The sequence below is a fragment of the Heptranchias perlo genome, chromosome 26 (assembly GCF_035084215.1).
Source record: "Heptranchias perlo isolate sHepPer1 chromosome 26, sHepPer1.hap1, whole genome shotgun sequence".
Classification (NCBI taxonomy): Eukaryota; Metazoa; Chordata; class Chondrichthyes; order Hexanchiformes; family Hexanchidae; genus Heptranchias; species Heptranchias perlo.
The window spans coordinates 29,381,973-29,406,712 of record NC_090350.1 but is presented as its reverse complement, the minus strand read 5'-3'; positions in this window follow the sequence as shown (position 1 = coordinate 29,406,712).

Sequence of the window (24,740 nt, the reverse complement as noted above, 5' to 3'; positions counted from 1 at the left end):
TGCAACAGACATGTCCCATACACTGAGCAGGAATGGAAGTTATTGCCTACATAAACTATAGACAAATCTTGTTACAAGCTGATGTCAGGATAACCCTGTTGTGCTGCTAGTAAATCAATCCCTTAGGTTACAGTTGATGGATTTTCTTTTTAGTTACCTCACATGTAATACATTAGTTCATGTCCACATACTCTTTTGACCTTTTGATTGTGATGGTAGAAAGTGAGAATATCATTGCGGTTCAGTAAAAGGAAGCTAATTTTATAGATAGAATATGTCACAACAGCAATGGATTATCACTCTTTCAAACAGTGTGAAAGATGCATAACTTGCAGTGCCACAGGTATAAGTGAGCTATGAAGATCTGTCGTATAAGTGAACTACTGGAACATGCCATTACCCAGGCACTATATTCTACTTCATGGGCTGCAGTATAAAATGATTTCAAACCAAAGATTGAAAGATGGTTCATATTTTACTGGTGCCCTTCCCCCTCCTTTTTTTCTGCATTAAGAGGGGACAGCAGTATGAAGGAGACACTTAAATGAGGTCTGACTGTATTAATTAGCAGACAATGTCTTTCACCATTCAAGAATATTAAAGTGCCAGAAAAAGCAAAGAATAAATAAATAAATGGTTCAAGGTTCCAGTTGAACTTCTCTGACAAACACTCAGTTAGTGACGATCTGTCAGGTAATTTATTTTGCGACCAGAAGGGAAGCTCAGAGTTAAGTTAAACGAGATGAGAAATGTTGTGTACAGTGGCCTCTGTTGCCCCATATTCTATCAATTGGCTGTTGCTATGATTACAGGCTGGTTATTTATTTGGTGAATAATATGCTGGTGAGCAGAGTGCCTGTGCAGCCACATGTGGTGGACCTAATGTGTTGTAGGGAAGCAGAAAATATCAATTTCTCATTTGGCTAGTCAGTAGGGAATCTTCCAATTCATTTGTTAATTATACCAAATCTAGTATTAAAGGTCATAGCCCTAAAGTCCCTATTTGAAATTCAAACACAACACATATCTCAAAGGGACCCCTTTCTATAAAAAAATATTACAAATATTTAGGAAAGAGTTGGAAGAGGAGATAACACCCCCTGCTGAGTTAATGTTCCCACAGATTCCTAAACATCAAATATGTTCCTATGTTCTTGTGAACTTCGTCTCAGATCTTTCCTGCAGTTTAAAGGTTACAAATGTGAGGGTATATTTTCAAGTTCGGTGGGATCGTTACCACCAGTGTGGAATGTACGAGCAAGCACTATGAAATTGGGCGAGGGAATCCCTTTTGCTGATTGCCTCTCTGGTCAGCACAGTGCACAAACTCCTAGCCAGCCCTTTAGGTGTAAATTTGATGTTGCATGTTTTCTTCCCTGGTTAAGATGAGATCGCACTGTGCTCTCTGCTTGCTCTCTGGGCATGAAGGTAAGCTCCATGAGTGAAGGAGCTCTTAATGGCTGAGGGTTTTTTGTATGTTTTTTATTTATAATTGTCTTTTCTTCTGTTTTTTTTGAAGTGGGAGGTGTGTTTTCTTCAGATTTTTAAAAAATTGGTATTGTACCAGCTTGATATTGTCTGAAAATGACTGGGAAGCCCAATGTAAATGTTTTAGCTACAGGAGCTCAGGAGAATTGGAAGATCATAAATGATCCGCAGATCTGAAAATGGCCCTTACAATACGAACTTTCATTGAAGCTCAAGGAGCAACAATGCATCTAACTACAAGCTACAGAGTCCCATACTGTTAACCGGACATTCTAATAAAATTAATGATGTGGGCTTCCTTCTAAAGTGCCATAATTATGGTATTTCATGGTACAAAATGAAAACAGAGATACCAGAGACAGCCAGACTGAGGCCATATCATATGACTGAGGGAAACTGCCTCCACAGGCTCTGGTTCAGCATGGAGACAGTTGCAGAGCTGTACCATCTGTTGCAAGGAGGCATCTAGCCAACCTGCACCATGCAGACCACGTTGCTAATGACAATCAAAGTAACCTTAACTCTTCTGCCTCCACTTCCTTCGAGGCTAGCACGGGGATGATTTGCAGTATCAGCCAATATGCTACCCAACATTTATCAAACATGTGTCTGATGCATGGCCAGGACTTTATCTGCTTTTCCGCTGAATAGCACCAAAATTCTTCCTAGGTTAAATAGTTAAAAATCTCAAAACGTGATAGACCCCTATTTTCGTATTGCGATGTCATATATTGTATATATTACAATATATTATTGTAAATATAAATATATTCTATTTATATGTAAGGGTAAATTCACCAATCTCATGAACCCAAGAGGGAACCACACTCGAAAGGACGTGGGTTGGATATAGGACGACAGCTCTGTAGCTCCAATCTTCAGCCTTCATGCCCTTTGAGTTGAGGTTAGTAAATTTACCATGTAATGTTAGATATTGGATGTGTATTTAATATATTCTATTTATATGTAATGTCATCTATATTACATATATTTCTTATGTTCATCTATTCTATTTCTAATTATTATACAATAAGCAATATATGTGATACACAGATTTATTTATATAACTGCGATGCATAAGCAACACCCATCTATTTGTTGATGTGATTGTTAATAAATTAATTTTTACCTGCTTAGATTGGTAAAGAGCACGCTACGTATTCATGGATTCAATTTTTTTTAAAAATTGTGAGCAATGCTATTGGACTGTTTTATTTTCAGTTATGATTGAAAAATCCTTTTCTGCTGTTATTTCGACACCTATTATCAAGGAATAGCGGCAGCATCATTTTTATTTGTTTATTTAATTATTGTTTGCACTGTCTTTTTGTCTTCATAACACTTATTTTGCACTGCTAGTTGGGACTCTCAGCCACCTATTTTAGAGACACCCACTGAGGAAGTGAAGAGTAAGAGAGAGAAGTAATGATTGTTTTTTTTTTATTCGTTCATGGGATGTGGGCGTCGCTGGCGAGGCCAGCATTTATTGCCCATCCCTAATTGCCCTTGAGAAGGTGGTGGTGGTAATAGATAGAAAGTGCAAAAAGGCACAGCAAAACAAGAAAAATACCAGCGAGTCAGTCAGACACAGAAAAGAGAGATTTTAAAAAATGAGGGAGTGGGAGACAAGCAGGGGGAAAGAGAGAGAGACACTTTTTAAAAACTTTTGCCTGCGAATAATCCCATAGGAGATCAAATTGTATTAATGTGAAATTGTTATTGGTGCCACAGTGATATGGCATCTGGTCGATGATGTGATGGTAGAGACAATTTCCTCCCAAGGTATTCATGAATACAGTGTTTCTGAAGAACTGGCATGTTTGTAAAGCCTAAGGGTGCATTGATAAAATGTTGGCTGGAATATTCCAGCTCCAAATGTTGAAATACTGCGAGTGGTAAATGTGATCTCAATCATGCAGTTATGCTCTGAGCCTTTTGCTTCAAGCATTAAAACCCACTCCAAGTCACTTCTGTAATCATCAAAGTAATATTATAGCAGCTCAGCCCTCAAAACCATGTAACATTTGTAGATTTTCGCTTCAGAATGAAACCATTATTCTATTGTGACATCATTCAGAAGGCAATAGTGTTATGTTCATAGCTGTCTGTTTCCATTTCGCAAGGATTATAATTCTCCCCAGTGAATCAGCAGGAAATAGCAAAACGTGTTTTGTTATTTGACTACATTATAGCCAGTTATAGTCAATGCTCCAGTGCAAGATTACAACTGATACTTGACATATTATTTCACACTTTAAAACATCCAGCTGGAGCTAAGAACCCCCACTGATGCCAAGGTAGAATATATGCTGCAGCCTGTTCTAAGAGATAACTGGATTCCATGCCGTTTGATTTTTTTTTTGGAAAAGTCACCTGCAACGAAAAATATAGTTGTGAAAAACAAACCGTGTGTGAACAATTGGCAAGGTGCTGTGACTGAAGAGCACGTGCAATAAAAGATAACTTGACACTCGTGGAAAAATATGACAAATATATAGCAGCAATTAAACAAATTAAAACAAAGTGTAGTTGCAACGAAGAAAATTAAAAAGTAACCTCTAACAATGTTTAACTTTTACTCCACCCGTAAAATTAATTTAATACATTTTGTTATTATTACTCAAATGCATTGTCATGAAAATAATATTTTTTATACAATTTTTTTTGTTTGGGAGAGAAGAAGAGCCAAATGATTATGGGGCTGAATTTACTTGGCTGTTCCACCAGACCCTCGCCGTGACTCTGCTAGGAGTCTAGCTGAATGGCTTGGGAGAAGGCCGAGACCCACTTACACTGAATCCTGACATAGACTAGGATTTTCCACTCAAGTCTCTGCCTGCTACTTACAAGGGCACTGACATGGAGGGGGTGGGATCTCCCTATACTGACAGCTCCCACTTCTTTGGCCCAATGTGTGTATATCTAGAAGTCTACCAGCCTCAGAAAGTCACAAGTGTGCCCCACCAGGAGGAAAGCGAATGAACAAGCCAGGGAAGAAGCAAGGACCTCCAAGAAAGAGAAGATTTCTTTATTGAAATGTTTTTTTATATAAGCCCCCTGGTTAGGGACACAGAAGTGGTTTCTTTGGAGGAGCTTGGACAACCCCCTCTCGTAGGGTGGCAGGCCGCAGGGCACTCGAGATGCGCCTGTAGAGACGGGAGCACCCGCTGGCCCCACACAAAGAAAAACTTCAGCTGGGTCAGCCCTGGAGGACCGGATCCGGCAGGTGCAATCCCAATGTTACTGCCGGGATTGTGGCCTGCATATTTTCAGGCCTTATTTTGTTGTGCAGACACCATGCGTAAGTGATGGAATGATGCATTTTGGAGTGATCTGAGATATTGTATTTAAGTAAGATATTGAGCTTGCAAACCAAGAGAAAGCTTCCCAACATCTTTCCATGAAAAAAACAAATCTTTTAATGATCTTCCCTGTCCTCCCCAGAACTTCAGGTCAAAAATGGCTTTTCATTATTTCTGTAATATGTATAGGGGGCAGTTTCCTCTTCTGATGAGACACTTTTTACTGATAGTATTTATAATAATAAGATTGAAGTAATTTATGTAATCTGGAGTGCAAATAGATTTTCTAAAAGGACAGCATCACACTTGTTACCATCACCTGCTCTTATAATATCCTGCAAGATCGCACCACTGAGGTCACACACAGGGCAGAAATCCTTAATTGCATTGTCACATTCACAATGCACTGGAATATCACCTTTAACCAGTGAAACTGAACAACTGTAATGAAAACTAAAAGCAGACCAAAATATAAAGAGAGAACTCCCCAGCACTGTAATGTTAGGCCATAGCTCTATTAAATAAGACAAATTGTTTATTAGGCCAGTAAAAGATTTTTCTTTGTGAAGAAGAACCATCCCTCAATCTAGTATCTGAACCAGCTTGCAAAAGAAACAACACTTGATATTCTTATCTGTTTCATTTTCTGTTTCATTTGAAATCCTGTGTCCTGAGGGTAAAGTATTTTCATAGCCTTGTTCTGCACAAAATCAAATTCCATCTAGATCTAAAAATGAGAATTTTTGGTAGAAGATATTGGCAATTCATCAATCTTTTAGTGGATTCCCTTCTCAATTGGGTGCAGTACTACAGCATTGGCTAAGTCTGATATTGTTAATGGAGACATTTTGTCTTTCTCGTTCCAAGGAGAAAAGTAAAGTGAGAGGATGGACCCTTAAGTAGATACTGTCTGATTCTGCAATATTCTTAAATGGACTCTTCTGTTATTCCCTTGTTGTTTAAGGTTATTCTATTCCTAGATAACTGCTTTGAATACTAAACATGAAATGGCTGGTTGGAGTCAGTAAACCACTACTCTGAAGTGGCCTGTTAAAAAATGTAACCTCACCCTGCTGAATAAACAAGAACTCTGCACAGCCATTAATTACTATAGTTTATTTATTTTAATACTCAGTAATGTCAAAGACTATGGGCTATAAATTGGGCCGTGTAGCGCTCGTTTTGTAGGCGCTATGCAGCCACCAAAATGGCGTCCGGAATGCACATGTATGCTTCTAGCGTGACGGCGCCGGATGCCATCTTCGTGAAAGCGTTTGCGCATGCGCAGATAACGAACGCCGGCAGCGTGTAAAGTAAGGAGAATATGCGTTAGATCAGTGTGTAACGCTAATTTAAAGGGACAGATGCGATTTTGGAACTCAACGCTCCAGCCAACGCACTTAAACTCACACAGCTGAACAGGTCGTAAACAGCATGGAGCAACCCCCACCAGCGCTATTTAAGGGATCACGCAGGATTTACAGATTAGTTGCTGGATTATTGTTTCTGGCTGATGATGCATTTGTACCTGTTTTTGGAGGTCTCCTATACTTGAATACTAGTACTAGGGGACATAGCCGAAAAATCAGAGATAGGACTTGCAGGAGTGAAGTTAGGAAATGCTTCTACACACAAATGGGTGGTAGAAGTTTGGAACACTCTTCCGCAAATGGCAGTTGATGCTAGCTCAATTGTTAATTTTAGATCTGAGATTGACAGATTTTGGTTAACCAAAGGTATTAAGAGATTTGGGGCTAAGGTGAGTATATGGAGTTAGGTCACAGATCAGCCATGATCTCATTGAATGGTGGAACAGGCTCGAGAGGCTAAATGGCCTGCTCCTATGTTCCTATAATAAAGTTTCAATACTCTACAGGAAATGGGCTGGCTAGCTGACAGGCAACAGCAAGGGCACTGGCAGAGTGGCAGGGATGGGACAGCAATGGTGTCAAGCTGAGAGAGGACAGCAGGTTCATGTTCCATGGAACCACTGCCACTTGCTGCCTCCCGTTATGCGCCACCTTCTCCTGCAAGAAAGCGGAACGCGTGTCGGTGAGTGTTCTGCAAGATTTTTGGGTGATGTGCCTGTCATGGTTGAATAGCTGCCAGTGTGTGTGACCTGTGAGTTGTGGGTGTGCGGCTTGCAACAATGGTAATGTGTGAGGGTGAGATGAAGCATCTGATTGGAAGAGTTGAGCACTGATTGCAAGAGTTTGTTGGTATGTGTGTGATGGGGGGCGTTGTGTGTGGCGCAGTGGATGCGGTTGGTGGTGCAGTAGTAGGAGATGCCACTTGACAGTTGACCTCACTCACCTTGACCACTTGTGTCAAAGCATTGAACTTCTTCCTGCACTGCATCCATATTCGTGGTGCTATGCGCCCGGCATTGACCTCGTCCCCTACTGCCACCCATTGCCTCTTGAGCATATGTCTGGAGGGTCTCTTGCCCCCCCCCTGCAGATATAGGATGCCCCTCCATCTATCCACCTCTTGCACCAAGGCCTCTAGTGCATCAGCAGAGAACCTTGGTGCACGCTCTCTCAAAGGCCTGGTATAAACTCAGATCGGCAGATTGGTGAGGTATTGTGTGCAGATTGGGGGTCAGGTCAGAGGCTGCTGGTGAGCAGCCACTCAAAAGCATAGCTAGGCCTGGCTGGTCACAGATATCAGATAAATGACCAGGAAGTTCGAATGTTACATACTGCCTGCACCTCAACGACTGGACGCTGGTTAATCATGCAGCGCCACATCAGCACTAGGTTTCGGGAGTTATTCAATTTAACCCCCTACGTCCTAAAACCTTTAATATGCCCATGGCTGAGTGTACAAGTGTTATTTATTTTTCGATTTTCTCCTGAAGGTGCTGATTCATTGCTGGGATACAGTTCCATGGGGGCTGGCAACCCTACAGTACGTGACCATTCTTCATGTGTAAACCTAGGCAACGAGCATCAGCAGATTATTTATCATCCACATCATCCATACAGGCAGGGATAGAGATCAGAAGTGGAAACCCTAGCTGACTTTTGTCCCCCTCAGGGGCACTAAGGCCAATTGTAGCACTCCAATTGCTACCCTGGCTGAGATCAGTTAACTCCGTACAGGCCAAGGATTGAACCTGAGCTGCTTTAGTCTACATGGCTTAGTACAACGAGGGCAACCTTACCCACAAAGACTGGGAGAGCATAAACGCCATTACATGTCCCCACCAAGCTGACTGATTTAAGTGCGGCTAATTGTCAGTTTTATAGACTTTAAAATCAGCCACTGCATCAATCACTTCCAGCTCAAGTTTGGTAATGGTCTGATGCAGTTTGGAGCTCCCTACAATACAGTGATATAAGCTGAATTCCAGACGACTGCTTTTTATAGCATCAGAGTGCTTTGGCCTCTGCTTATGGGAATTAGGTCAGAATCTCAGGCTTGTTTTAAACTGCAGACTGAAGCCCACTGGGACCAAAATAAAAGGACAATGTTCTGGCACCCTGTGCCTCCAACTTCTGACTCCCTTAAGCACTCCTAATGAAATCAACAAAGTTACTGCTGATGTTCAAATATATTATCTTCTCATATTTGCAAGCTGGAAAGATTACAGTATAGAGGCCTAAATGGCCTACAGTATAGAGGCCCTTCAAGTACTTATCCGGTTCCCTTTTGAAGGCCATGATTGAATCTGCCTCCATCTCCCCCTCGGGCAGTGCATTCCACTCGCTGTTTTTCCTCATGTCATCTTTGGTTCTTTTGCCAATCACATATACATCATGTGCATGTCACACATCATTTGTGTGAACGTATATTAGTAGTCATGGTAGAATTCCAATTCAGAGGAAAATGCGATGTTTGGCTGGCACTGCCAGAGCTACATCAATCTAAGGGTGCATTTACACTACAACCGTAGCATCAGTGGTTTTGCTTTGCCCTAAGGTTATATTGTAAATACAGCCTGAATCCAGAGTCAGGACCCAACCTGGCACTTGAGCAAAATAGAGGAAGGAGCTTCCCTCCACTTCGCTTCAGAGTCACTTCAAGCCTTAACACCCAATTTACGCTACATGGGGTTGATTTTGACTTTTGGGTGACCGATCGACAGAATACACCAGTGAGTCACCCACACTCGAAGTGAAGAGGTGGCCGCGATTTTGAGGCCCCAGCCTTATTTATGATTCCAGAGATGAGGGACTTTAGTTACGTGGTTAAACTGGAGAAGCTGGGGTTGTTCTCCTTGGAACAGAGACGTTTGTGAGGAGATTTGATAGAGGTATTCAAAATCATGAAGGGTCTAGACAGAGTAGACTGTTCCCATTGGCAGAAGGGTCAAGGACCAGAGGACATAGATTTAAGGTGACATGGACATGATGTATATGCATGTGTCTAAATGTTGACAGTACTGTGTTACCTGAATGTTATAGTAATATTTACCTTGCATTTTTTATCTGAAGATAAAAAGTTGGTATCAGTAAAATTGACCATGAAGCTATTGGATTGTCATAAAAATGCAACTAGTTCACTAATGTCTTATATGTGACCCCAGCCCACGCCAGCGTGGTTGATTCTTAACTTCTCTCTGAAGTGGCCTAGCAAGCACTCAGTTGTATCAAACCACTTTGGAAGCCCACTACTACCTCTTAGGGCAACTAGAGATGGGCAACATGGTCATGCCATCGACGCCCACATCCCGAGAATGAGTATAAAAAGATCTTTTTAGAGTCAACTCGAGGAGTCAGATTCAGGTCAGCAGGTAAGTACAACATTTGTATTGATTTGAGCAATGACCTGCAAAAGATCCTGGAGAATTGGTCAGCGCACCATGCTCAATTCAAGCCTACATAACACTAATCCACTGTGAGACCACAACATGGTGAAGGTCTCCCTCCTGCTGGCCCACTGAAGAATGAGATTGTGCAAAAGAGCTATAATTATACTTCAGTGCTGGATTTAAAATCAAACCAAATGGAGTGTGGTACCAAAAGTCAAGTACAATAGGGATATCAGCAACTTGAAGAGTCTAGGTTGAGCTCAGAGATATGGGCCTGGATTTATACACTGAACAGCAAACGAGCAGCGTCTGGCACTCGTTAGATTTAAACTTACCCACAAACTATTCACGGGCTTTTGGGCACCAACTTGCTTTAATGGTGAGCTGCAAAAAGTGCAGCATCCTCTCCCGGGCATCTGTGAGCTGTGTGAACGGGACAAGGAACTGTGTATCCCCTTAACTAATCAGACTGAAGCATCGTTAACAAACCGCACAGACACAGAACCAGGAACTGTAAGTTACAATAGTAAATTCAATGTAAAATCAGTTACAGAAAGCGAAATAAATAGGGTAAGAAATATTGAATTAAAAGGCAGAGATAAAAGAGACAGAAAGTAAAAGTAAAAATAAAAATTAAAAATGTTTCTTTTTTTTAAATGTCCAACAACGATTAAATTTTGAAGGAATGAGACTCCACACTTATAAAAGTAAATTTTCAGTGCCAGAAAGGTTGTATGGCAATCATTAAGACTTACCATGCTGTTAAAATTTTGGTTAGACTAAAAAAAACTGGACGCACCTTTTCTGGCGAAAATAATTTGTTTCCTGCTGGGCAGGAGACCAAATGCATACCGTTGCAACCGTTTCACTTTTGAGTCAGCCGGTGAGCTGTCCTTCCCGCACAGCTTTCAGAGGAGCGGGGCATCTGATAGAGGAACTTCCGGATTTTCACGTTTGACTGTGCATGTGCACTCGCCGGAAGTTGCTCTTCCATTTGCCCCTGTTAGGATCACCATTGTTTTCAGAGCAAACTCTGGGTCATGGAGTTGGCAGGGAATCTTGGAGTGACTATGCAAGTGGGAAAAAAAGTCAGAGATACTAGGAAAGTGGAAAGAAAAGAAATAACACATTTATGTCGTGCTTTATCACATCCGAGGGACATCACGAAGTGCTTCATAACCAATGAATTACCTTGAAATGTAGTCACTGTTGCTATGTTGGAAAACGCACCAGCCAATTTGCACACAGCAAAGGTTCTCAAGCAGCAAATGAGATGAATGACCAGTTAATCTGCTTTTAATGATGTTGGTTGAGAGAGGAATGGCAGCCAGGACACTGGGAGAACTCCCTGCACCACTTTGAATAGTTCCTATCATTATTTTGAATTTAATTAAATCCTCTACAACTAATGGAGGCACTGTTACTATAATCAGAAAATCAGAATTGTGGGGCTGAATTTTCCTCTTTGTGGCAGTGTTCCACTTGTCTCCCAGTGGGATTCTCACCACCAAGTGGGAGCCCATCACTGCAACAGAGGGAAATCCCGGTCGTGCTCCAGCATCTGAAGATACAGCGAGGGCCCATAAAGAGGCAGAAGTGCCTTGAAGACAAAACGGAAATTTCTTTTTGTGTCTCGGCCAAGACCAAGACCTAAACCGATGAGGTTTTGGGGGAGAAATGAAAGGAGAAGAGGCCTCTTCGAGGCTGTCTCCCTCTATCTAGAGAATTCTGGGGCCTTCCTGCCACCACCCAAGGCTCATGACCCCGTCTGCCCTCTCAGCTGGTCAGAAAAGATCCCAAGGCACTATTTGAAGAAGAGCAGGCGAGTTCTCCCAGTATCCTGGCCAACATTTATCCCTCAACTAACATTTAAAAATCAGATGATTAGTTCATTTATTTCATTGCTATTTGAGGTACCTTGCTGTGTGCAAATTGGCTGGTACTTCAAAAGTACTTAATTGGCTGTTAAGTGCTTTGGGACGTCCTGAGGTTGTGAAAGGCGCTATATAAATGCAAGTCTTTCTTTTTTCTTTTCTGCCACCTTCCTCTAGGTGGTCCTAGGGAGCAGAAGTAACTGAGCCGAATAAGAGGTACATGGGCTGGGAGGCCGGGCCCCACCACCCCTCCACTAGCATTCACGTGCAGCAAGTGTAGATGGAACAGCCAACAGCGGTCCCAGAAAGGGTGTGCAAGGGAAATCAAGGTCAGGGCAATAAGCCGGCAGTAGGCCTCTCTGCCCCATTTCCTGCTATTTCCATGGTGATCCTGCCCCAATTTTGTGTGGTATTGCAGGGGAAAATCCAGCCTCTGGTATCTACATTACTAAAGAAAAACATGTTTAAGTCTATAGAAATATTGCAAACTGACAGCATCAAATCGAAAACTGACCACCTTTTAGATGCCTTAATCTACACTGACATCACATAATCAAATTCAATTTCCCTCCAGTTAAGAGTACCTCAGCACATCAGTGGATTACCCACTGCTTGCTGCAGACTCTAGTAGGTCTTTGTGCCGGTCTCAATGAATCCTGGCACCTTTTCACGCAGCATGCAGCCGGCTGTACGAGTCCCCACTCTTCAGAAACAAGTGGCACTAGCGTGAGTCTCACACAATATAAAAGCAGCTTAAGTTCACTAATACTGTGACATATTTTGCAGCTACTGCGACAGCAACACCAGGCACATCACTGTCTGCCAGTATCATGTGGCTGCAGATGTATAATGGTAGTGAATGCTACCACAACATAAGGGGAATTACACAATATTTTGATATAAAAAATTAGGGATTTTCCCACTAAATGCTTGAGTTAAGATAATCTTTGAAAATGAATTTTAAGATATAACCCAGGTTAATTACTACAGGGTGCAATATTTAAAGTAATCAAGCATTCATTGTCTGGTGCAATGTGAGGGAGCAATAGAGATTCTTCACAAGCGTAGGACACTTTAAAGGAGGGCCTACATATTTACCTCTTGCCTTGGCTCTGCAAGTCAGTGTCGTACGGATACAATATGAGAGTGATTTTATTTAGTTTGAGGAATCAGCTGCAGTACATGAGCATAAAGTGTTATTTTATTCATGAGTACCATTTCACAGTCAATACAAAGTTGTCATTTAATTATTTTACACTGACACCCCCAGGCAATGTTATCAGTCCTTGCAAGACACAATCAGCTTTACTTGACCCTACAGTTGAAGGGCAGGATGAAACAGAAAAATGTTTAGTTTCATTTGTCCCTTGCTTTTGGAATCTCATTTCAATTCAGTTACAATTGATTTGGCTGTTAAATACAGTTAAATAGCACTGCTGTGGGAGAGATTATCATGAATCTTCCAGGCTACCGGTCTTAACAAGTCCCAGGAGTTTTACATTTGGTTTTGCATTCACTTGTGCGAAACCTTTAAGGGGGCATAACCTTAATATTAGAGCTGGGCCGTTCAGGGGTGATGTCAGGAAGCACTTCTTCACAAAAAGAGTAGCAGAAATCTGGAATTCTCACCCCCAAAAAGCTGTTGACACTGGAGGTCCACTGACAATTTCAAAATTAAGCCTGATAGATTTTTGTTAGGCAAAGGTGTCAAGGGTTATGGAACCAAAGCAGATAGATGGAGTTAAGATACAGATCAGCCATGATTTAATTGTATGGCGGAGCAGGCTCGAGGGGCTGAATGGCCTACTCCTGTTCATGTGTTCCTATGTTCCTATGAATCTGGCAACACTAGTTCAATATAAAGATGCCTGAAAATGGATCATCTAGGCCAGCAGTCTGACAGAACCGGGCAGCTTTAAACTCATCTGGCCGCTGACAGTTGGGGCCACGGACTGAGAGAGCTGGCGGCCAAAGAACAATATAAAAGTGGCTTTCCACACGAGCTTCTGGGATCTTTTCAGGCCCCTGCATTACATTTAATAGATTGTTATTGTTTAGTTATAACAATTACCTCCCCTCCAAATCGCTACTCAACAGACTGAATCAATTAAGTCTGGACTATCGTGGAAGACACGCATTAACACACAGGATTAAACATGGTCATTTCGAATTTAGCATCGCACAAGTACATTTCTGCAGAACTGTTTAACTCCGGCTTCCTGCCCATTTGTCATAAACTGACAGTTATACTAGCACTGTACCAGCACTTTAGAAGCCCCTTAATCCCATACATAAACACTACCGTAAAATTTGCTATGACTTAAATGTCAAAGCAGATTTATGGAGCAAAAATGTGAACTAAACTGTGCAGTTTATCCAGACATTTGATACCCTGTTGTAGTATTGGACACTGTGCTGAAACATTTCCTGAGACATTTTAAACCTCCTATGTGAAAAAAAATGTATTTTGGTATGCTTTGATATGGTTTCATAAAAATCAAAAACATTTCAATATATTTTCATACTGACAAAATTATATTACAATCCATGCCTTTCCCATCAGGTACAGGATTCTTTCTCTGCTTAAAGATAACAAAATAAAACAGGAATGAAAACCCTTGGTAGTAGTCAGTTACTTTATAACCAATTTTACTCCTATTTTCAGTTAATGTGTCTTCAATTTTGTGTGCAAAGCTACCCTCTGGTCTAGGCCTTACAGGCCTCATTTTCCTGTTGAACTCATAGGCCAGGCAAAGAAATATCAATGGTGCTTCCTATTCCTAATTACTGGCCAAGGCTCCCTTCACCCTTTACCTTCCGCCTGGACGCAAATAATGTATGCATGGATGTTGAGCCAGCAGAGGCTTGGCGGTGATGCCTTCCACAGTCAAATAGCTTTCCAACACTCCTCGTGTAAGCTCAAATATGCAAAATGGCCACTTTGTTGAGGCACAAATATACACAATCACGGATCACTGCATTCAGGAGAAAAGATTGAAAAAATATTTTTTTAAAGGCACACTGGAAATTTTCCTTGGTTGTGTACATTCAGATTCTGCGTTGTAACATTCATCTTTAGGAATGTGCACAGTTCAGCTCTTATACTTGAAAAACAGGAAGGTGTGTGCTTTGAAATGGACGGTATTAATGGCGGGTGGAAGGGAGAAACAAGCCATTCAAAAGGTTCAGCGTGGTTTATGGGTTTCCTGTGCCTAATTCAGTCTGGAATGAGTGGCAGATGGGTCCATGGAAACACACAGTCATGACGCAGTCCAAGGATTTATAGAATTGTCTCTAAACAGGAATGATTATACACACATCCATCATTCTTAATATCTCTTTAAATAACTCCCAGGTCAGCCCAGTATAAAGATACTTTATTATATTTAATAAAATCAACTGGGTTTTCAGAAATTAGCAGGCAGCGTTATGAAGAACTAAAGGAAATGGCCTTTAAAGGAACTGGATCTGTGTGTGTACTCATCAAAGTAGGAGACATCAATGGTGAGAAAATGAAAAATGGGCCTCTGGTGACATTTTGAACATTGGACCATATTAGATGTAGAAGTGCTACAGTTCTTTGCTTTGTCCTCTTTTAACACAAATTATAACCTTTTGAACAAGACAGCATTAATTAGCCTCCCACAGTCCCGATAGAGACTGAAAGTCTGTGCTACTCATCTGATCTTTGTCAATATTATATAATGGATTAGGCAAATCATAGCTCCTTACCTTCAACTATAGTCTACGGTAGGGGACAGAAAGTTTCAGAAGTTAATTCTTTGCAGCTCTGATACTGTAAAACTCAATGGGTTGAATTTTCCAGTAAGCAGTAATTAGGGCTTAGCACCAGCTAGAAATGAATTGCAGTCATCAGCCCTGATCCATTTCTGTGCGAGGGTTAAGAGTTTGATTTGAATATTTTAATTATAGATTACCATAATTTTGAAGAAAAAACCACCATAGAGCCCAGCAGCAAGGCAGTGGGAGAGTTGTTAAAAAAATCTATCAAAAAGTCAAAAAGATTTCCCTTCGCCTAGATTGCTTTGATTTCTCATGGCTTGAGACTTGGTGCACTGAGGACATGGCCCCAGCTATGCTCAGAAGCAAAATAGTAGTCAAAATATTTTTAGTGGCCAGTGCAGTGATTATATTTGCTTTTTTTTTGCCCTTTTCATTTTTATTCATTTTAAGAAGACAAAAATCTCTGCTGCTCTGCTTCCAATTATCATAATGATAGTCTGTCTATATGGGCACAAGCTAAGCCATTTGGATACACAGTGGAGAACAGATTTGCTAAGGGTAGGGTAGCCTCAATGAAAAATTAAATCATATTGATATCATCTGCCAGAAAATTCCACACTGTATTAAAAAAAATCACCTTGGATCATTTACTATTAGCATGAAAATGAGTGCAAGCATATTCATAGCTTGGGGCACGTGACAAAAATGTGCTCATTCTTTTTTACAACATGCTGTTTCTTCATGATTTCAGTTTTTTTTCAATGCTTTCATTTCTCAGTATGAGCGCATGTAGGCACAGGAGAGGCACAGCCTTAAAAAGTGGTGCGGTGAATGTAAGGTGGAATTTGTCTCTTTAAAGGGACAAGTCATCTGAATCTGAATTATTTCGACTGGGTGCAAATGTAGAATTTTCCAAGTTCTGAATCAGCTTCATTCAAATCGGTTCAGAATTTTTGATTCAACTCAATGGGCTCGATTTTCGCACCCTCGAGCGGGTGCGTTCGTGGCGGGGGGGGGAGGGGGCTGCAAAAATTGGGGATTCCCGGGGCGGGTCCGGAGCCCGGCTCCAACCCGCCCACTTCCGGGTTCCCCAGTGACGCGCTGACATGCGCGCGCAGCCCCCGCATGTGGGACTCCCGCAGGCAATTAAAACCGGCGGGGTGCCACTTAAAGTAATTATTTAGGTACTTCAGATCGTTTACGGACTTGATTAACATGATATTTTAGGAGGGGTGGGATCTTCCAAACAACTGGGACTGTTTCCCGTACTGGGGGAAACACTCCCAGTTCAAATGGACATGTTGCAGCCATCAGCCTGTGGCAGCTGCAAAGGTCCATTTGACAGGTTGTGGGGGGAAACCCTCACTCATTGCAGGAGGCCACTCTGTCACTTTGGACAAAGTTTGGCCTCCACCACCCTCCTCCTAACAATAAAATTCACCAACTTGCACACTTACCCCGGTGTCCAGATGCATTTACCTACCTTGCGGACCCCCTCAAATGTATATCTTCCGGATGGGGGCAGCTGTAGCTGCAGTCATGACCTCGGAGGAGGATGAACAGCATCATCAGCCTTGCCGTCCAGGCCGTCCACCTCTGACACGTGGAGCCCCACAACACAGTGCTGTGACACATCCACCTGCACAGCAGGAGGGAGAGCAACCGCAGAGAGAGAGGCGTCGCAGAGGGCACTATCCTCGCCACAGGGTCCACAGACCGAGGCTCAGTTTCCTGGACCTCTCTGAGCAGCAGTGTACACGAAGGCTCAGAGTCACTCGACATGTAGTCGTGGACATCTGCAGCCACCTTCATGCCGAGCTGCTCCCGGCTGGCCCGAACACCATCTTCTTACCTGTCGCTGTCAAAGTCACCACTGCCCTCATCAACTTCTCCTCCGCATCCTTCCAGGGTGCCACCAGGGACATCGCCGACGTCTCTCAATCATCTGCACAAAAGAGCCTTGCAAATACACCTACACCCACTCTGCAGTGACACAATGGGCGGCATCAGTTGTGGGTCTTCATTGTGATCCTCAGGAAAGGGCATTATTGCACAAACCAGACAAGATTCGCAAAGACGTGGCAGTAGTGATGACAATATAATATGTGGTGTGAGTTGATTAGAAATCAAATATAAGTAAAAACCATGACAAAACCTCAAACACCCTTGTACATCCCCTTCATGCTCATGACATGTTTGCCTTACGCTTCCTATTGCACATATGTGATGCATGCCCTGTGACTGCAGCACAGGTAGTGGCAGGTTGGGTGAGGCTGACTGTGAAAGAGATGCATGAGAAAGTGAGTATGAGATAGAGCCATGAGATTGTGTGAGGATTGAGTTGAGTGGTAGTGGCGGGATGGGTACTGGCGAGGTGAGTAAGTGCAAGTAAGATGAGGATGAGCTTTGAGTGGGTGTGAGGAGTGATGTGATAGAGTAGTGTTGGCAGTGCAGAAGGAGATGTGGGGTGGGGGCGGTGATGGGGCAGATGGAGTGTAGGGGAATGAGTAAGTGTACTCACTTTGGCTGACCTACTTAGGTCATTGAAGCGCCTCCTGCACTCTATGCAGGTGGGCGATATGTTGGTGGTGCAGGTGACCTCCTCTGTCACCTCGAGCCAGGCCTCCATGGTGGCAGAGGCAGGCCGCTTCCTCCCGCCCGCCGGAGAGAAGATCTCTGTCCTCCCCCTCCTCCTCACCCCATCCAATAATACCTGGAGTGAGGCATCATTAAACCTGGGAGCAGCCTTTCCCCTGGGCTGCTCCATGCTGTAATTTTGCCTATTTTCTGCAGCATCAGTCAGTGGAGGACTGCCCCTTTAAATAGGGCTCCTCCAGCTGACAGCCTATGATGCGGCTGCGCAGTCCGCCCGCTACGCAGCTTTCCAGCGCGAAACCCGGAAGCCAAGGTAAGTGGATCCAATTAGCCTGCGATTGCGTGCGGAGCACCCCGATTTCACTGGGCGTGTTACCCACGCGCCCAGTCGACCCCCCGCAGCCAACCCGCCGCCCTCCTAATATCGGGCCCTATATGTCTGGTCAATAACTGAGCAACATTGCCTAGCCAGACAAGCCAACAATGCACATTTGTCATGGAACAAGTAGTATTTTTTTTAAAATAAAGACTATGCTATGAAGTAAATGAGTACTTTCCTAATTTTATTTTTCTGTCGAAACTAATGATTTTGAGCAGCTTATTCTGGCTCAGGGTTTGATGAGTTCAGATTGGTTTTGATTGAATGTTTTTAAATTAAAACTGGTGTGCTAATTAGTGTGTGAAACATTGTATCACTCTTTGTGTTTTCATTCTCCAGGCTCTATTCCTCAAATCCCGGACCTGCTGCTGTTAAAAATGATAGAACTTTAAAGGACCTCTTCTCTTTCTCAGTATGGAAGGAGAAGTTGTGCATCATTTTCCTTGCATTGAGATCAAGCAAGTTGGCACGTTTTTCTGAAATGCTATGACGTGTTTTGACACAATCCCATCAGACTGTCTAATCTTTGGCAAACCTTTTTTTGTTTGCTTACCACATTTTTTATGAAGGTATAACCATCGCCTCGGAATGAAGAAATAAAACTAGAAAGTGAGACTGTTATCTTTTAAACCCTAAGCAAAATAAATGTGGAATAACTCTTTCAAATAAACCTGGATAGTGCTGATATCAGATGATGAAACCCTTGTCTCCATTTCACCTTGCTGTGATAGGATCAAACATTTCTAAATTCAAGGTCCTATATTTATTCTCTTTAGCTCTCTTTTAGTTCTAAAATCTCTAATTCCTCCCTTGAATTTGCAATGAAAACAGATTGCGAACAGGAATCTCAAAGTATCACTGGTTATAAGAACTACTGCCCCATTGTGCCATTTGTATAACATTTTAAATTTACGAAACTTTTGAGTCTAATCTCTTGAGCTGAGCGAAGCTGTACCTTGTTCTCCAGAGCATATTAAATTTTTCAAATGCAAATGAGGCTGAGAAGCTTCTCTTTTCAATTTTACGTGGAAAGGGCCAATTTGCTTTCCTTTTTGCTGGGGGAAAAAAAACTGACAGTTTCTATTTGATGCCTGCTTTCTTCTGAAAGGAAATTTGCATTTTAACCTTAGAGTCCATTTATCACATCAAACATGTTTGATGAATCAATAAATGTATCTATTGCCTAAGTGATTAAAAATAATTGATGGGGAAAATGGTGCTGTTAGTCAACTATGTGTGATGTTTCTCATGTAGGACTAGGACATCTTCGATGTAACTATACACACTGTATGCAGTATACCATGCTAATGTGGACTCCAATAATTCTTGGGTTATATCTGCATTGTTTTATGTGTTCATAAAACAACATCTGTTATTATTAGCCCATGAAGGTTGTATATAACAGGGACCGCATTTTTTATTACAAAGCTGTGAGTTAGGTTTTATGAGCTCCTGACCAGGCGACTGCTGTAATTAGAGTGCTTTGTGGAAAATTAGCTTTTCAGCTTGATAAAGAAAATGACGTTGAAAGAGGCCATTTTGTCTTTCAGGAAGTGATATTCTAGTTGGTAAAACAGATCAATTGGACTGGAGGTAGTGGAGATACCTGTGTCCTTCGGTCCACCATTTTAGCTAAAGTAGATTTCATGCTGACTAAAAAGATCAAAATGCAATAAAATAATTTCATTCAACTTCATGTTCATCTTTGAAGGTCCAATAACCGGGTACTGAGCAAATAAACATTACCTTGAGGCAAACAGGTAAGTACACTCACTGGTAAGTAACAGGGATTACACAAACACACTGCCACAAGGTTGTATTACCTCCACCACTCCGATGAGATTTCCAGGGATCAGATGCATAAATCCACTATTACCGTGAGGTTAAATTTCCCATCTACATTACCAGGGATGCGACACACACTCTACCAGAAATCAGATGCCCCCATTAGAACACCAGTTGGCTGGTATTTTGATCAGTAACTTTAAAAAAAGTGACGTATTGCCGTAGCTTCAACTTCAGATGCCAGTCACTCAATCATCACATCCATCATTATAATAGATTTGTAATATGGTACTGTTCCTACACAGAGGGACACGAACTGCGTTTGTGCTTGTATCAGCATTTTTGAAAGATTAACCCATCTCAATCTCAAAATGTGTGGAAATGTGTGGAAAATAAATGACCAATTTTGGAGCACTTCCAATTTAGGTTGAGTCACACTACCAATAAATAGCTTTCAGTCTCAGATATTGCTTTACATTATAGGCACTAAAAAGACATTTTAGAGAAATATAAACTTGCTCCTTTCTTGTTTTTCCCTAAGTCCCACTTCTGTCAACTGTCACTTGTGTTTTCACGGTTGATTTTCATGAAGCTGTGCACACCAATCTTAACTGTGAAAGTTCCCCAGAGTGTCAGTGAATAAATATACCAGGAGGTGTGGTACTGAATCATATGGAACAGGATGATCCCAGGCTTGAGCCCTGGCTTGTTAGTGTATCTGACGTATATTTAGCCTCAATGTCCCTGCGCAAGAGAGGGGGGAAATAGTTAGGATTCCTGATCCTGATTGGCATTAAAAAGTACCACACATGTGAAAATTAGCAGCCATGGTATTGGCAGCAGCATGCTTCATTAGATCAAATTATGGCTGGCTGATAGGAAACAAAGGGTCTATATGAATGGGGAAAGTTCTGGGTGGAGGGGTGCGACTACGGAGTCCCACGGGGCTCGGTGTTGGGACAAGAACTCCAACATTTTCATTAACGATCTTGAAGAGGGTGTCGGTAGCTTCATCTGGAAGTTTGCAAATGGGACCAAATAGTAGATAACATGCTAGAAGATGTGGACAAGCTACGGGGAGTCTTAGACTGTTTGGGGAAATGGACAGACAGTTAGCAGATGTAGTTTAATGTAGATAAGTTCAAATTCATGAACTTAGAGATATGAAATAAGCAGAGGGATTATAGGATTGACAGGAAAATACTGACAAAGACAAATCAGGAAAGAGATCTGGGGATCATAGCAAATAGACCCCTCAAGTCACCAGCAAATATCTGAATCTTGTCAAGAAAGCAAATGAGATGTTAGTTTGTATAAAAAAGAGGAATAGAGTATATTTTGAAGATGATCCTGTTATTTTATGGAACGTTAATCAGGCCAAACTCAATGGAAAGGAAAATCAGATGGGGTATATAATGGGCGGCTGATCTGCAAACACCCATTTTCCACCACCACTGAAGGTTAAAATCATCTGTACTATTAGTTACAATTGCCATGAAACAGTAAGGTGGGTTAGATGGACCTCAGGACCTTTTCCAGCTTTGAGGTTTTCTATATTTCTAAGGACATTAGGTGAGACAGGGGTAGGCTTGATTGTAATGACCACCCACGGTCAAATAGCCTGCCAACAGTCATTGCACGGGCTCACAAGAAGAGTGGCCACTTCGACTGCCAGTGCAAAAGGGAACCATACTGTAGTACCAGTCACTGTCTGCAGGAGGGGAGCGTTAAAGACAAAATTGGAGAAGAAAAGCAAAACAAGAGGGTGAGGTGACAAGTCAGTACAATTAAAATGCCAGGGAAGTGTTTACTGCTTTACTCAGCTGTCAGAGTTTCATCTTACAGGTAATTATTTGAGTAGAAATGGTATCTGGTTTCATTTACCTGGGTAGTAATGGGTATTGGGATAACCAGATGAAGAAATTACTGGACCATCAAATTGGGCAAGTGGCTTGAGGCTTTTGCTGAATTAATGAACAGCTGGCAGCAGCACATTTCAGCATCTCAAAAAGATAATGCTCTACTCACGCACTTACTTTGCAGTAGTGAAACTTCTCAGAGGTAGAGCAGTGCCCTTGGGTGCCTTCAACCTATACTACTTAAAATGTACCTGGAAAGTGCAATGGCAGGTGTCACATGAGAAATGAGGTAGTGTAGCATCAACACTTGCTCATTAGTATCAACTTGTTTGGCTTAAACTTATATTATACTGTGCAGGAGCAGAGCAGGAAATAATAAAGTTAGGCATTCAATTTTGAGTGTGCAACAATATCCTAGTCCCACCAAAGGGAAACACTCTCGATTATAGCATTAAAGGCGCATAATCTTCACACCCCTGGTGGTCTAGTGGGTAAAGGCACTGTATGGCAAAGTACTATACCTTACAGACCAAAAAGTAACAGGTTTAGCTCTTGGTTTTATACTGAGTTAGCTGACCTCAGCCAGGGCAGCGGTTGGGATGTAGCAATTGGCCTTAGTGCTCTTGGGCTAGGTAGGGAAGCAATCGGCTAGATTGCTCCTCTTGCTATTTAGAGAACCTGTTGAAATGTGTTGATTTCAGATGAGAGCAAGATTGGGCCTAACTGTTAAGGCTTCCATAGTCACATAAGCTTTCTGGGCTCAACATGAAGAATGGCTATTTGGGCCAAGTACTGGAGAGTGGAAGGGATGGTCTATATATTTTTATTTCACAGTTTATTGCTTGTGCTATTCAGATCCACACCTCCCATTTAATTGTAGTTACTGCTGAAATGCAAGTAAGTTTTATTCTCCCTTCCTTCAATGCTTTATCAACAATCAGCTCCAACTGAACTGGAATAACACTGAATCATACCCAGCCTCATGAATTTTAAACAAAAGATGAGGCATTATTACAAAATTACATCAGCATTGAATGAAGCAACTAGATTTGTCAGATTGTATTACATTGATCTGTGCTGCATCCACTTTGTCTTCTTTACGGTGTTTTTTCCTTAATTGCCCTCATGCAAAACCCCACACGGAAGCTTCCAAAATAGAATATATCCTGTGAAAGTCTGATCTAAATAGTAGTTTCATCAGTGAAGTGGAGAATGAAGTAAAGTACTGTACTATATAGGGGATTGTGCTCTTTCTCTACTGGAGGTAACTTGCCTCGATAGTGTGGTAATATTTTTGACCATGTTTGAACTCCTTCTGTCTTATAAGATGTGATGGATGTCTTATGTGTGGCAATACTAACAACTCAGTTAGGGACACAAGTGCTGGATGATAACATCTATAGTAATTTAATCAAAAATATAAAATGTCACTTGTGATTGATACAAATAGAGGGCATTTTAGGGAGAATTGAAAATTCTTTAGCTTTGTCCTCTGGTAAATCCCTGAACCTCAATTATTTAGAAAGCATTTTTTGTTTATAACTGTAATTTGTGAAGATGAATCAGCACATATGCTTTAAAATGGCTTTATTGAAGGACCTACAACATTATAAAATGAAAAGGTGAGAGTTTGGTTCAACAGGATTGTGTCGCCAGTTTTATTGTGAGTAAACTGAGGCATCAATTATGCCAAGGCCAGATATAACACTCTTTGGAACATTTGAAAGCAAAGGTTTGGAGGAGCTCAGCCTGTTACTATTTATTTTGTTTTATTTCAGCTTGGTAAGATAGAAGCCAGATATGGTCAACCTTCAGCTTTGTTGCTGAATTAAATATGTTGCATTTATTCTGTAGATATGATAATTTTTTTCTTTAGTGGAGGGAGGAAGGTAGCTTTGGAGCTTATAAAATTTAGGTATTCATCCTGCAGCTTATAAAGAAAACCATCACTGCAATGTTGATACCATTCTCCTATACCACACCATAGATTGCATGTACATGTGATTCCCTAGGAATTGTGTTTAGGGCTTCCTCCATATGCTTGCTGGGAGGCATTAAATTAGCCACATAGAGCTCCCCTGAATGCTCATCTAGTTTGTCCAGGAGTTGTTGAAACCTACAGACATAAAGTCCCAGGTTTGACCCCCTATGTGTGCTGAATTAGCTGATCTCAGCCAGGGCACTACAACTGGCATTGGTGCCCCTGGCTGAGGAAGAACAAAATTGGCCATGATTCCTGTTCTAGATCACAAACCAGCAAATCCTGGTGAAAGTTCTGTGTCTGTGGACACTGAGGCAAACAGTTTCAGGCTTGTCTGTTATGCTCTCCACGGCCAAATAGCCTGGTCACTGTCACTGTCTAGGCTCACACATAGGGAATGGCCACTATGGTAAGGTACTGGACAGCTGATGTGCTTGTGAAACTGTACCTCAGCAATATTAAGTAGACCAGACTTCTCTCCATGTCAGCTTTACTGCCAGAAGTGTGCCAGGACTGTACTTCCACCCACCTGTGACTTCACCATGACCTCATCCAACTTTCCTCAGATAATTTCATTTTAATATTGTCGGTGGGCTCCCAGCACTATCTGTTACCTCTATTAGGAGTTTGCCTCCTGACAGCTTTAAACTGTCTGCAACAGCTTAAGGAGGCATGGCAGTCATTTTGTGTCTTAAATAATTTGGATCTCTGCAGTATCTGAGTACTGATGATGATTTAGGGAACCTAGCCCATATTTACAAGCTCTTCAGTTGAGATGTTGTTGGCTGAATTTCAGTAAAGAAGGACCCAACATTTTGGCACCAAGGGAAGGAAGCTCATGAAGAGCATATACTAGGCTCGGTGGAAGGAAGTTGCCTTGGTGATGAGTGCCATCTCCAGCAACCCCTGCACAGCTACTAAGTGTCAGAAAAAGTTCAATTACATCACCTGGTTAGTCAAGGTAAGAGGAGGAAGTC